We start from the raw sequence: 15,652 nt of genomic DNA, 5'->3' as shown, positions 1-15,652 counted from the left end.
GTGCGTCATATATGCACAAAACTGCTTTTTAATTGACAATTGCACAAGTATGAATGCTGAAACTTGAGCAATATTGGTGGGCGCTGCGGATGAAGTTGGCCATTTGGGGTATCGTTTAGTGCCGTTTTGGGTATCAACCATATCGTAACGGCGAACAAACAGGCAAATGTGCTGACAAACAGAAATACAGACGAAAATTTTGGCGTCGAAGGTCCCTAAGAAAGACTATCGTCTTTAAAAACTTGCATAAACAACTACCAGCAGCCGTGAAAGGGGTCGCGCCGTCCTCCTTACGGCATCGCACCGGCATCATAGGAAAATATACTATAGAGAGAGTGGCTACTGGGGCCTCTTCGTGGCCCAGCAAAAAAGGGTCTGACGAACCGCTATATAGCGCACCCATTCTCGCTTCTACTCTTTTGTTAAGATACGTAATAGCCGCCTCAGGAGGACAATCACATATACCAAAGTTTGGCATCAATTTCTGGCAAATTTTCTAGGCCAGTATTGCCAAGGAATCGCAGTGCTTGATTAAAGATCTGGGTGTGGTAATGGACAGGGAACAGGAGGTGCCTCTGCGTAGCCGCAGGAAGATTAAGAACAAACAGTAAACCGTCGAGTGCCGTCAGGTAAATGTAGAAAAGTAGAGCATGGGTAAAAAAAATCAGATGTGTGCACGTGGCTTTTGTTTTATTTGTATTTTACTTATTCAAGGGTGCTTCACCAGATGGAATGGAATGAAAAAAACTTTATTTGGAATGAAAAAGCTTTATTTTGCTTCACCAGATCACGTGGAAAATTTTAGTTAGGCACTGGAAGTTGTTGCACATTCAAGGAAGAGCTTTGCACTACGAGCATTTTTCACGAATTCATTACCAGCTGCGAAAGCTTGATTCAAGGTTGGGAATTCGAAGCATTTGCCACGTTCCCCTTGTAGACTTCACAAGCAATATTCCTTTCCTGTTCTTTTCAGTATTGAAGCAACTACAGGAGCCGGAAGATCGGACGATACAAACGCATCAATACGTCGTAAGGTTACATGTGTCCAAGCCAGGTCGCTCACGCAAGCTTTATTGTGTCGTTTCGGCGTTGTCGGTGTACTGCCTGTTTTTGCGGGATAGATCCACACGTTTGGAGAAGCTGGCATGAATCACCTATGCTTATCACGATATATAGATAGCATTACACCTCTGGAACTGTTGTAAGGTATACGATGCACAAAAAATACGCGAAGTGCTCTCAGGGCTGGAGCCGGCATGACGCTAGAGCGGTGAGAAGACGAACGCAAATGAAATGGAGGCCACTTATTTTCTCGCATCTCGCTCCATTTCAAGTAAAAATATAATTATATTAAAAACTCAATTGATTGAATAATTAATATGTAGGGTATAACGCCCCCAAACCACCATCTTATTATGAGAGACGCCATAGAGGAGGGCTCCGGAAATTTCGACCACCTGGGGTTCGTTAACGTGCACCCAAATCAGAGCACATGGGCCTACAATATTTTAGGTAGCCGCCACAGTCGGGATTTGATCCCGCGACCTGCGTGTCAGCAGCTGAGTACCTTAGTCACTAGATGACCGCTATGGGGCAATATAAAAAAAAACGCGCACGCGCACACATTCTGCTTGCATGTTTCAATATTTCTACCAACTTACATTGAACTATTCAAGCAACATATTCCACAAATTTCACATGTCACCCCGAATAAATCCTGCAGTGTCACGTACTACTGAGACGTATACGCAGGACCATTCTTGTACGTTACCTCAGGCCCGTAGCTACGAATGTGTTTTCGGGAAGGGGAAGGGGGAAGGTCGACTTTGCTGAAGGCATTCAAAAACGCAAATTCTTTATTAATTTCCTCGTTAAAACAGATGTCTGCATCAATATTTCGTGTGGCGGGGGGGGGGGGGGCTCTCGTCTTAGTCTGTCTCCATGGCTACGGGCCACCGTTACCTCCTCCCTGGTACATGGCGCACATCCTAGAGATGAAGGGCAGGCGTCGTTCTGTCTGAGAGTTCACCTCTTTCCGGGGCACGTAATGTTGCAAACCTTGGCAGAAATGATAGTGAGCGCCCAGTGAATGGCTCACACTTCCCAGATTGAAGTGCTCAAACGTGGCGAGGGTCCCTTTAAAGTGTTCGCAGCCAGAGAACGAATTGATTTTGCGTGATTATATCCGCCCAATAAGAGCCTACAAGATCGATCTAGCGTCCCAAGCGGTCTGGCTGTTTGCTCCTGTGCGGCCCTTCTAAGCCATGCTGAAAAGAAATAAAAACCCAGGAGCTTGTTTATTCAACGGTGGACACTTATGCTTACCAATAAACGAGACGGTGCTATGCTACCCGTACGCGAAAAAGGACAATTTCGCACGGCTAGGTTAAAACATTGGCGCCTTTCTGCCATCATAAATTATATCTGTGTTTTCCTTGCCTCTTTTTGACACCTAAAATGCAATTTTTGTGCCTAAATATCCGGCCCCCAATTATAACAGACGATGTAATTTCGGTCTTTGACTTTGCTAAGGCGAGTACCACTGCCAGAAACTTAGCCACAAAAACAGGTATGAAATCAAGTTCGAAGGAAATAGGACCAATCTACGTTCGGGCTAAATGTACCAACACCTGACTGGTCGTCACACTGTGATGCATGTGCTGTTGTTATCGGGCCCCTTGGCCCCGCTTAAACGCTTGACTGAATTCATGTTACTATGTATGCCGTATGCCGGAAAATTGAGGAACTCCAATTGATCTTTCAGAATACCGCGCTATACGGCATCATATGATTTAGCGATATCCAAAGTAACCAAAGCCGCATGTTTTTTTTTTCTGCCGTACTAACTGTATACGACTTTCTCAATCAACAAGCGTTCCATATTGAACACCCAGCCCTGAACTCGAAATGATAGGGTCTTATAATTGACCTCTGATCAATAAATTTAGTGATCCAAGTATGGATAATTCTCTTGATAGGTATCACCAGATTCGACATCAAGGCGATTGGACTTATGTTATCCAATATGTACCCTCCATCTTGTTTCTTCAGCAGCAGCATAATTTTAGCACGTTTCCATTCTAGCGGTATTCATGAGTTCTTGAACGAATAATTCACAATATCTAAAAGAACATTAGGCAATTATTTAAGTAAATTTTTGAACATAGTATTCATAATTTTATCTGGTCCAGTGGCTGTCGTCGGTAGACATAGTACAGTACGAGTCAATTCAGATAAAAAATATTCTCTTAATTCGGGCGGAGATACCTGCATGTTGCGAGTAGCCGAGATATTTGTACTAAGGCGACGTTATAAGCATTTGGTTATCTCTTCCAGTGAGGCGATCATTTCTTGTGGTGTCAAAATATATGTTTCTATTGCTAAATGTTTTAGCAATACATTTCTTGGCCACAAATATCCGAACAAAGGAGGTTTATTGTTTTATTTGGACAAATAATCGAAATGTAGAGTGTCATAATCTTTTGTGCGATTAGCAGTGCGCTTAAATATGCCGGAAAAATTGATAGTCTTTCCAATTTGCTAGATTCATCCAAGCGGCTTTTTATCTTCTGTAATTGCGCGTACTTTAATCATTCCACAAACGAGACGAGGGCCGTTTACTCGATGAAATAGTGAACTCGGATTTTTTTCAGACATCCCTATATATAGTATGGAGCCAATCTTGAATACAATTTGACCACTGTCATTCTGAAGTTTTGAAATGGCAGAATGCAGACAAGTCAAATTTTTTTATGGTTAGCATACACTCGTGGTTCCTGCTGTCAAGTGGCTACAGGACATGCAATGTCAACTACCGGCAGGTGGTCGCTGTTAGTTGCAGGCTCATCTACAGACCATGACAAAATATTATTCGCATTGGTACAAAACGTCAAATCTAACACTGAGTGAGTCTGACCTCGAACAATTATTACGTGCCGTTTATTTACGCACGAGAAATTTTCGTCAATGTCTACCAAACAAAACTGTCTTTGTCTTCCAAGACAAGTGATGAGGATTAAAGTCCCATGTGAGCACCGTTTCCTTTTGACTGGCTTCAATAAGCTGTTAAAGTGACTCGTATTTTGTGCGCCCGTGGGGAAACAGCAATTTATGATTGAAAAAGGATGGTGCCCTGGATGGTACAAATCTGATGCTGTGAGTTAATAATGAAAGTCCGACATCCCGAAAGAAATTTTCGCCCTAAGACATAATTTATTTGATATGAGTATCATTAAAACGCCACCACGTGTTTGACGATCTAATCGAAAAGAACGAAAAACTGTAAGTAGTGTAAGAAAGGACACAGAGTCAGCACCAGACCCTGGACCAGCTGTTGTATTCGGTAGTTCCTCTTCCGCTACCCCGCTTTACCTGCCCCTTCACTAGCTCTCCGCACGCTAGAACAACGACGCCGCTTAAAGTCATCACATTCACTCATGACAGCGCGCGCGAGTATGCCGACAGTTTTTCTGGTGGGCGAAATTGGCTGCTTCGGAGTGGCCGGACTGGCCCACGCAGAAACTTCACCTGGTAATTTATCAAATGCGGTTATAGTGGTCGACACTGGTAACATTACTGCGACCGTTCCCTGTGTGGCTGAGGAGGTTTCGTTGGTACTTTTGTCAATGAGAAGCCCGGGGAACAATATTGGTGGTGTCATGGTGGTCTAGGACCTCGGCCACGCGGCGTCTTTTCAGAGAACGCAGTTTTATATTTCTCCGGGTGACGTAGTGAGCAGTCTCGCTATAGTTGAAGTTCCCTGCAGGGATGCGGCTTGGTGTGATATTTTTACGGCAATGTTTCTAGCCGGTGGCCATGACTGTTTTGGCAAGGTCGCCGTTTTTTTCCAAAACGCTGGCCTTTCCTAGTGGGTGCCTGCATGAATGGCTCAAGGAGGAGGAGGAAAATAGGAAAAGAACGACAGGGAAGTTAACCAGCCTTTAGGCAGCCGGTTTGCTACAATGCGCATGGGAGGGGGATGAGGGAGATGAAAGATCGAGAGCAGAGAGGGAAGAGAGAAACACAGCACATTCAGCAGCACACGCGCGAATGAATGGCCCAAGTTCCCTCGCTGATCGGTGACAAGGCTTTTGCTTCTGCATCGTTTCAATTTTGGCTATCCTTGAGGTTACTGAAGCAGCTCTGTATAGAGACGCGAGATCTTCATTCGAAGCCGCTGCAGTTAGAGTTTTCTGCTGTGTGGGAAGGTCTTTGAACGAATGGATGTCAGACTCCGCAAAAAGCTTAGTGTGGCCTTAAGAGTAATCTCTTATTAAGTTGAAAACACTGCGCCGACCGGCCTGTAGATCTGTTTCCGCTTTGTCAAGGAAGAACTCGGCAGAATCCGCGTCCACGCATATGTCCTTAGATGGTAAATCACCGAGTAAACGTGGACCGGCGCCTTCATTTGCTCACGAGGGGACAAATATGGGAGCATGTTTTCCAATATGTGTGGATGGTAATCACTCTCTGCAACTGACAGGAATGCTCTCGTGTCCGCTGCCGAAGCTGAGTCATGGCAAATCTTGAGCCTGGTGTTTGTACAGGGACCAGCTGCACTGTTTGCTGGTGAGATGCCGTTCGTATATAGTTGCATCCTTGAGGTGGGGTCCCTCCTCAGCACTGCCCTCGGTAAAGGTCGCGTTGGGCTCGCTGGTGTCACAGAAAATCTGCACGAAAGCGGCAATAAGGGCTACACTTCATGGGGCCCAGGAATGCTGCCTCACGCCTTCACACATCTGCCTCGCCGTGGCACCTTGCCGAAGATGGTAGATGGCCATCCGAAATTTCTGCTGATCCAATGAGGCCTCGCAAAATCCGACTGCGTTGATGGTCGCTACCCAATCCTCAGCGTGGTCGTAAAAGCGACGGAACTCCGAGATTTCACCAGTCGCTTGTGAAATTGGGATCACAGGCAAAAATTGATAAATTGCCAACGTGAAACAGCCTAGCTGGTCTGAGAGCTACCAGAGGCTATCGCGGAGCTCTCTGCGTTGCTCAGGTTGTCTGGCCTCCAGGTCGTTTGAGGTGGCTACATTCAGTATGACGTCGGCGGTGCTCAATGCCGGCAGCATGGTAGGAAATGTCGCAGATCTCAACGCTTTCAAGTCATAGACAGAGATGCGGAGTCACGCGATCGTACGCCGCCGGTGCGCGGCGCTGTCTGAAGATCCGCTTGACGTGGTGGTTGTGTTTACGGTAGCTGATGGTTCGTCATGGGGAGCTTGAACGAAACCACTTGATGGTGTAGATGAAGTACTCGGCGAGAGGTTTTCGCCACGAGGGGTTTTGCCGGTAAGGGTGAGCAGCGACACCGGCCAAATGGAAGGTTATCACTGTTCTGGCGGCGCCGGGGTACGCCAAGGAAGTCTGAACGGCGTCCCTTAGATGCTCACCAGCAGAAAAAGTCTTAGGTATGAGATCCGTGTCGCGGAAAGCGTACGCGATGTGTCCATACGACAAGACCTCTTGCGCCTTCTCACATGAAGGTGGTAGGAAGGTTCTTGTCAGGTTATACCCTGGAACCATTGAAGAGGCCTTGACACCGTCATGGAGTTCATTATGAAGCAAGCGTGAACGGCATTTCTCGATGGAGAGACCCGCGCTGCCGACGACTCGCGAGGAGAGGTACATGTGACTTAGCTGTGAGGTTCAGTTGTAAAATGGCGCCATTGTAAGGAAGCAGACAGAGACAGCACCCTGTCTCTCTGTTTTCTTTCAATAGCGCAGCCGACAAGAGAGGAGAAATGAACTTTATTTGGACCATGCTCTTTGTACTTTTGGTCTGTCTGTCTGTCTGTCTGTCTGTCTGTCTGTCTGTCTGTCTGTCGGTCTGTATTTGTGTGCTTGTCTGCCGATACGATAACTCAAACGGCCAAAATTCAACCCCTTCCGTAGCGCACACCAATATTGCTCAAGTTTCAGCGTTCATACTTGTGTGATTATCAATTAAAAAGCAATTATTGCGCAAATCTGAGACACAATAACAACACGTCAATATTCTGTATGTGTGTCTATACTATAGAAGGCATACAAAAGTAATTCTAAAGACCGTAGCGTTTATCTCGCTGCGCTGACCGAATGAAACGCTACGTACAATAAGGCAAGCGCTTCCAACGAGTTTGCTAAGACGACACGTTGGTGGCACCTGCCCGTCACTGTGCGTTGTACACCTTATCGCCTCCGAGACAGGTGCGCAAGCCTTCCTTCATTTTCGAAGATAACTGCCAGATAGCACTCGTGTCCCAAGTACCTCGATGCACTCGTTCACCTTCATTGCACGGATCGAGGCACTCTAACACAGCGCCTCCAGAATACTAGTCACTAATTTTCTCGCACAGAACATCAATGAAACGTTTTGTTCACTCTCTCCAGACGCAAGACTATCGTCATTCGACGACATTTGCAGTGAAACATGTAGATACGGGGCCAATTTTCTTGGAATTTTTCTTGCAAGCGACAATTATTTTAGGTTTTGACTTTAAATCCGCAGAGATAGGCGATCTTGTATGTTTATGAGCGTGGACCTGAATTTACATACCTGTAGCATCACTTGTGCTAGGCTGAGGCGTATAGTAGTCTAACAACCCCTGTGGAAGAGGATGCTTATCCTTATGGACACATTTAGATAGCTTGTTCAGCACTACGCCATGTAGTCGATTGGCGTCACTGGTGGTATCTGATTATTTAGGAACTGTAGAAGCCTGAGCCTGCACTCATTGCGTCATCTGAGTTGGAATGGTTTGCGTTAGACAGTCAGTTAGGTTGGATTTATCATTGCCTTTGGCATTGCCTTTCATGCAGCATATTCAATCGCCTGGAGTGTGATAGGTTGGAGTATAGACTGAAAATGCGACGCGCTGTCGTAACAATAATAATATATTCGTATAATATTAAAGGCCCTGTCGTAACAATAGCTTCCCTGCGCGAACACCAGCGGCAGTCTCTAATCTGTAGGATTTGCATTTTCTGAGCGCGAGCAGAGCATTAAGAATGGTCGACGCATGGACTCCATTGGCTGCAGGGATTGGCTGCAGGGAATGGCTGCAGGGAATGTCTGCAGGGACTCCATTCACAAAGGCAGCACTTTTCTGATGTCGTGGAGCATTTGCTTAAGAAGTGGTTTTCGCCACAGGTGCCGCCGGGAAAATTTGATTTGCAGTCTCTCACACTGTGGCTGAATTCCTAGCAACTTTTACATTGGACTGGACGGGAAGCGAAGGGTTCGACACGAAATATCAGAGGCCATAGCTTTATTTCTGATGAACAAGTCCACAAATTTAGCAATAACAGATTTTGTTGGTATCCTCTTGTTATTAACCAGGCAATTGCCACGGTAAACGGAAATGACGCCTTCTCCGGAAAGCCTATCTGTAGGGTCTCTGAGAAACAAAAAAGGGGACCCGGGACCCAATCGTCTGGCTAGATCAAGGTCAAAGGAACAATTGAGCGAGCCAGCGCCTGCGGCTCGTGCTCGTGCCCGCCACCCCTTTTTCCTCCTTTATTTGCAACACACTCCTGCGGTCGCCACACTTGCGGCAATGTTAGGGTGCACAGCGGCGGAAGTTTAGGCGCACATTGGCGAGCAAGATGCGAACAATAGAAAAGGTGGGATTGTTACACGGCGACGAAGGAGGGCTTAGGGGAGGTGGTGACGCTTGGGGAGGCGATGCTTGTTTTGCGGGGGAAGTCGTTCAATCTCGCTATGATGTTCAGAATACTTGGTCACGTTGTTAGCTATTTTCAGGTCATACTGGCGACTTTGGCACTTCTTGCGTCGCTTGTAGAATGAGGAGTCTGATATTGGCCTTCTTTCATAGACTCGCGAGGTTTTCTGTAAATTTGCGCACATCTTTGGAGTGATGTTTGTCCTCTGCTCCTGGTGTTGCATCTGAAGCTTCTGTAGGTGCTGAGCGATCGTTAGCTGCTCGTGCACTTGAGTGGTCACGAAGTCCTTGGCATGTGCCTGGCTCGGAGGTGCCTCCGATCTGCTTGAAGACTCCGAGGTCAACAATTATTCTTCTTCCTCGTTATTTGAAAACGACGACGATGCAGAAACATCCTGGTTTTTTTATGCAGTTACCCCGCGAAACAGGGGTGTCTCGGCCGCTTTGTAAGGCGTCGGAGACTCGTGCACGTGCACTAGTGTCGGCAGCGGCGTCTTGGAGTCGGTCTGGACGGCGTGAACAATTACGTCCGGCGAGCTGATGTCTTCGCAATATTCTGAGCAATGACAGTATACTTGGAGCTATCACTGCCAAGGTGCATCCAATTGGAGCTCGCAGGAGCCTCCGATCTGCATGAAGACTCCGAAGTCGATGACGATTCATCTTCCTCGCTCGACGTGGATGACGACGATGCCGAAGCATCCTGGTTGCGTTGGCCAGTGACCTCGCCAAGGACGAGAATCTCCGCTGAGTTCGAAAGCAGTAGAGATTCGTCCACGTCCTCTGTGGCCGGAAGGGGATTGTTGGTGTCCGTCCCAGCGTCGCGAACGATGGCGCACATCAACCTGGCACTTTTGGTTGCACGAGTCTGGCGCATGCAGATGTTTCTGATGACCTCGCGGCAAGAGTCTCCAGACGACTGGTCGATCATGGTGGATCCCGCTTGGCGAAAGCCCTCCTTTGTGCCGGATCCCTGCATGATGCGCATGGCGCAGTGCTGTAGCTGTGTCGTGTAGCGATTGTACAGCAGGGGCAGGTCTCTGGCGTCAGGCGCCACCTTCATGTGATGTTCGGTGCCGTCGTGAATGGTCATGGAGTGCATGTCCTCAATTGAGTACGGCTCGCAACGGCGCTGCTGCTCGCTGTTCTGCAGGCGCATGGGGCCGCGCGACGGGCAGTACGAGCGTTTGCAGTCCTAAAACGGTCCTAAAGCGGTACCGCAAGGTACCGCTTTAGGACTGTTTCCTTGGTATGGTTCTGGGCCTAAAGAAAACGGATGCGCTTCTGCTGCTGACGGTTCTACATGAGCATCTGTGCTATCTGCGAGTTGGGCCATTTCTGAGCCTCCTGGTACCGCCTGCTCTCCTCCTTCATCTGGGTGACCAAAACCCACTTGTTATTCTTCATGTCCGCCCCTTCTTGCTTGAACTTGTGGAAATGTCACTCGTACTCACCCTGGTTCTTCGTGAGCATGCCATACTCACATTTAGCTGAATGCTTCTTCTTCAGCTCGCCTTGAATATGGTTCAGCTTGAACTCAAAGTCTGCCTCAATCTTTCGCACTTTCTTGTCCGTGTCCCTCAATGCACCAGCAGAGATCATGTTTGAGAAAATGCGATCACTCTCCATATCTGTCTCACGTATCATCTGGCGCAGCTGCATCAGCTTGCTTTCGTTCTCCAAGCGCATAGTTTCTAGCATTCGCTGAATCTGCTCCAGTTAGAGTATCAGCTTCTGGTTGAAAGAGATCTCCGTAGTGAGTGTGGCCAGATTCTTGCCAAACGTTTCGTCTTCCTCCAGTTCCTCTACTTTGGAATCTGAGTATTCATTTCCACTGCTCTCAGCGGTGTCTTCTTCAGCATCCATTTCTTTTGCCGTCCTCGTCCTCTTTGTTCCCTTTGGTTGACAAGTGCTTCCTCTTGCACTTGAGGTTCTCATTGTCGCATATCTTCTACGATGGTCCACTCAACGGTGCACCTGATTTCGTAGATTCCACTCACTGACACTGCCGAGTTGGGACTCATGTGCTGGTGCGTGCGTGGTACCTCTGGAGCTGCTTTCGAAGCTGGGAAGACACACCTCCTCATTCTTCATGAGCTTGGTCCTGATCTCTGAATGAAGTTCTTGACGCCGTCGCCGGTGTCAAAGTCACCACGGCCAACCCAGGCCCCAGTTGCTTGTTCAGTCAGGAGCTCTGCGTTTTTGACAGTGAGACACTCTACGGTTTCTTGAAGGGCCTTCATACGGGTGTGGAAGTAGTTGTTCTCGGTCTGAAGTATGCTCACTTAGTCTGTGCTGTCTTTTACGACCAAGCGCTTGCCCTGCTTTTACTGCACCAGCTCCTAGATCTCCATTTTGATGGTTGCAATCGCCTGGTTTGACTTCTCTTGATGACCCGTGATCCGGTTCTGGATGTTCTTTGTCATATTCGAGTATTTCAGGGTATTCAGCGTCATCTTCAAGTCTCCGTAGCAGGGATAGACGCAGGCAATCATCAGGGTACAGCTTTTCCCCCCAAAGAACCCTGTAGTAGCCTCGTCACCGTCTCAGTATGGGACATGCAGCACCTTCTTTGACACATCACCTTAGGTGGAGATGACACTTCCAAGAGCAAGAAAACCACAGTTTATGGAGATTACTTCCTTAGCCCTGCCCCTAGGGGTACCGGTGGGGTTTAGCCATTCTGAGTCAGCCAGATCGACAAGATGAAACTTCCCTGTGAACGTTTCGCATTCGCTCATCGATGAAGGTTCCCCGTTGATCTTGAAAAGGGAAGTTGCTCTCCACTTGGTCCTCTGAATTACCATCTTCCAGGTTTAGCTGGGCCATCATTTGCTGCTTGATAGGCAGTGTAAAGATGGCATGTGACCTGGACGACTGTACATTCATCTGGGTGCTGGCAGTCGTCCGCGAGAGAGCACCCGACTCGAGGCACTTCGTGATCTGCTCTGCATTCTGTACAGCATGGGCAGTAATACCTACAGTGTAGATCTCTCATCAGATTCGTCGTAAATTTTCACAAATTTTCTTTCTGGTTCAAGCGTGTCTGTGTCAGGGCTTAAGAGGTCGAAGATCGCTTCATTATAAAGCTCCATAAACTTTGCATTGATGTCTGGGGGCGGTTTGCCCTCGTCTCGTGCCTCCTGCTAGCGGGAAGCAATGCCACCGAAGAGGTGTTGCACCGCTCGCGGTATAATTCTCTACTCGTGAGGATTAACGTCTCCATCGTGTATGTTTTTCCAAATACAATCTGGCCATAAGCAAGCACTGTGGTGGTGTAGCCTTCGAAACAATCATCAATGTGCTGGCGGATACAGTTGTTGTAAATTGTCTCCTGCTCGGAGGGCCAGTCCCAGACATGGTCGATTGTAAGCTCCTTCTCTTTGCCTACTGTGTCCCACAACACAGACGTTCAGGAACCCGTGCTCAGCCCTGCTTGGCCGCACATCAAACAGCATCGGTTCTTCTCAGGGAAGGCCACTGAGGTCGTAGATGACTGGCCAGCCGTAATGAACCATTCAGCTGATGATCTTGATGAATTATCAAATATAACTCATACGCACTGAAGGGCATCGGCCAAAATTTATTATGGAATTAAGTTAGACTTTTATTATTCAATATCTATACCCAAAAGAAGAACACCGTACATATTACGTCATGAGTGCAATAAATTTTTGGCTCGTTCAGATCAGCCAGTATAGTCGTTATCTTGAACAGCGAAAGAAAGCATATCCTCAATTGTGAAGTTCATCCCCACGTTGGCTCAAGTTCTTGTTCTTGCTCACCTTCTCTCGGGGCTCACACCCCCTGTGAAGAATTGGTGGAGAATAGAGTAGTCTTATTAAACCAGTGTTTTTTTGCTTAGATATCTTTCACTCTGTTCGCTTCTTCCTCTTTTTCCTAGTTCGGCTAATACGCTGCATGACAATATTTATATTTTCAAATCGCGAAACGCAATATAAGCAATAAGTTGGGCAGTTCCGCCAAATATAACGGCTTCCTTTCTGCTATAGCTAAACGCGCCACGGTGGGCTAGCAGATAATGTTGAATTTCAATGGCAGAGTCGGAGCAAGTTTTTCTGCACTTTTTGAAGCAAGTGTGTTCCAATAGAGTGGAATTAGCGGAATGTATTCTGGGAAACTCAAAGATATTCTAAGAAACTCAAGGACTTGTGCTTCTACCTTGCTCCTTATGCTTCCTCCGCAACGTGAATTGTGCTCGAATCACGGATTTTGGGGTGTTGCTCTGTGCCAGAGTCGAGTTCGCACTCACAGAGTCCATCGGCTGCTCCGACTTTGTTATTAGAATTCAACGTAAGGCACTCAGCTTCTAACTCGCAGGTCACGGCGGCCACTTTTTCGATGGAGGCGGAAAGGCTTGAGACCCGCGTACTTAGAATTAGGTGCACGTTAAACAACCCCTGGTGGTCACAATTTTTTGTACTTTTCACTGCGGCGTCTCTTATAGTCATATGGTGCTTTTAGGACGCTAAACCCCACATATAAATCAATCAACTCAACAATTGATAGTATCAACAGTACTATCTATAGTTCTGCATCATTATTGCTCATTCACTTTAGGCAGTACGAGTGGAAAGAAGGTACAGGGTATATATTTTCAACTTAGTAAATACCCCTGTTCGCACTTGCGCTGACCTCGCACATACCGGAAAGGAAATGGCTGAGCCGGTCAAAAAGTACAGAGTGCCTTTTTTAACTGATTTTTAATGCGATGGTGCTGTCTGATCTTGGCGTTGCGCTTTGGTGTTTTCGTATGCTTATGCAATACTCTATATTTGATATAATTTACCAATAAATGTTAATTGCAAGTAAGCGCTCTCCTGGCAACTTACTGTCGTTACAAGTTGCAAGTGAATGGCTGGGTCAGTGAGCGGTTTTTTTTTTTCCCTTATGCGCTGGACTCGTCAAGTACGACGAATGAACTCACCTAATATTCAACTCACGTGGGGTCCTCTGACCGCACGTGAGTCGCCTGGCACCGCTTAGCTGGAGAGAGACAATGGCAGAGCGGTGAACATGGCCGAAAATGAGGTGCATGTGTGCAAGTTTAGTCGGTGTCGCTGCGTGTGCCTCCAATGTGACTACATAATTTGCCAAATAATACTGTGAGCACGACAAGGCGTGAGCACGGTCCTTGAGAGACCACCCGGGAACTGTTTGCGTCTTTGCTGTGTACATAGGCCAGCGACAAAAAAAAAAAGACACTCCTAAAGGCAGCCCACAGACCAAAATCAGTGTCGTGTCTCTCTAGCGTAAACGAGCATTAAGAAATGCTTCGCATTTAAAACCGGTTCCTCCCATTTTGATATAAAGCTAAAACTTTGCCTGTTTCCAATAGAAAGTTACTTCATTACTCTATAACTAAAAAAAAAAACTTCTGGACAAATACCATCTTTCTTCTTCGGTAGCGTCCAACCCAGACTCAGTGAACTTCAGGTGGCATTACATCATTTAAGTTTATAACGGAAAACTCTGGTATACATTTTATGAAAGATCCACTGTTCTTTATGACCCAATTATACCTTGAAAGTAAATGAATGAGTGAAAAAAAATGAATGAATGAAAGCCGCTTTATTAGGGTCCTGCGAGAGGCGACGACGTACGTAGGAATCGGCAAATCAAGCCTGCTCACCGGTTACCTCACGGGCTCACTGGACAGCCGTAAATTGATCTTCGGCAGCGGGACTCCGCAGAAGCATCTCCCACTCCTCCCAGGTGAGTCTTCATTTCAGGTCTGGGCATTCCACGTAGAGTGTCCAAGTGAGGCGACCTCGCCGCACGCTGGGCACTGCTCGTTCTGGAAGACGTCCGAATATAATTTGTGGGAGAAAGCAGGGCTACGGTGAGCCATGGCTTGAAGTAGGGTGAAGAGAAAGCGCCTGAAGTCTATTTAGTCTAGAGTACGAAAGATGGCTGGACCCGACGGGCCAAACGAAATAATTTCTTAATCTCATTGTACGTGCTAGACCCGCCTCTGTGGTGGAGGGAGGGGAAGGAACCATAAGCAGCATGACGAACCACGCGGCGAAGACACCAAAAAGAGAAAGAGAATGTGGTTCGGGGGAGGGGGGCGACCGCACTAGTTTGCTCCTTTGCGTTCCTTTCGTCAGTTCTGTCAGGTAGCTGAAAATTCATGTATTCGCATTGTCAATTAAGCCATTTTACTGTTAATCGGATCAAGCGACGTCATGCATGGAAGAGCGATGCGAAGTAGATAAGTCGCTGCATATCGTGGGACATTTCCACCTCATACGATACAGTTGTTTACTAGTTTCAGAACACCAGAAAACTCAGTATTTCACATGTTTATGGCTCTAATGTATCATCTCTGAACCAATCGGGGTTGCATAGAAGGTAGAATCAACAGTAGTGGGGAAAATAGAGAGAAACAAGAGAAGGCAGAGGATTGAACCAGACGCGCGTCCACTTTGCTACTCTGCAATTGGGGGGAGGGGGTAGATGTGTGATGAAGAGTAAGCTAGGTGCCAAAAAAAAAAAAGGTAATGCAAAGTTTCACATCAGTCCTTCTTCACCAAAAATCAACGCAAGAAACTGCGGACTACGCTTGCGCCAAACGTAATCTATAACGGAAGTACGGGGAACGTGTCTGCGCCGATCGCGCACAACGTGAAGCGCTCGCTCTGCTCACCAGAGCCTCTCCCTTTCCATCGCGCGGAGCGGCGCCTTCCGCGCCAAGGCGGCCGTTTAGCTGCCGGGTACAAAAATAAGGCGCGCTTTCTTCAGATCGTGCCAATAACGGTGCACTCTAAATTCGGCAACTCTTGTCATATTTACAAAACCCCGGAACTCGCTGCTGTTCCTGCCGCGGAGGATTCGTGGCCGCGGCAAGAGCGCGCCGCTGCTTGGCAGTCGATTAATCCCGAGCGCGCGCCGGCGTGTCGTCAACTGCGTCGTGCACACAAGGGGAATCTCCGCCGTGAAGACTCGCCCGCGTGCTTACCGTA

This window comes from Rhipicephalus microplus, chromosome X, assembly GCF_043290135.1.
Source record: "Rhipicephalus microplus isolate Deutch F79 chromosome X, USDA_Rmic, whole genome shotgun sequence".
Lineage (NCBI taxonomy): Eukaryota > Metazoa > Arthropoda > Arachnida > Ixodida > Ixodidae > Rhipicephalus > Rhipicephalus microplus.
The sequence above is the reverse complement of the archived record's forward strand: the minus strand, read 5'-3'. Positions refer to the sequence as shown.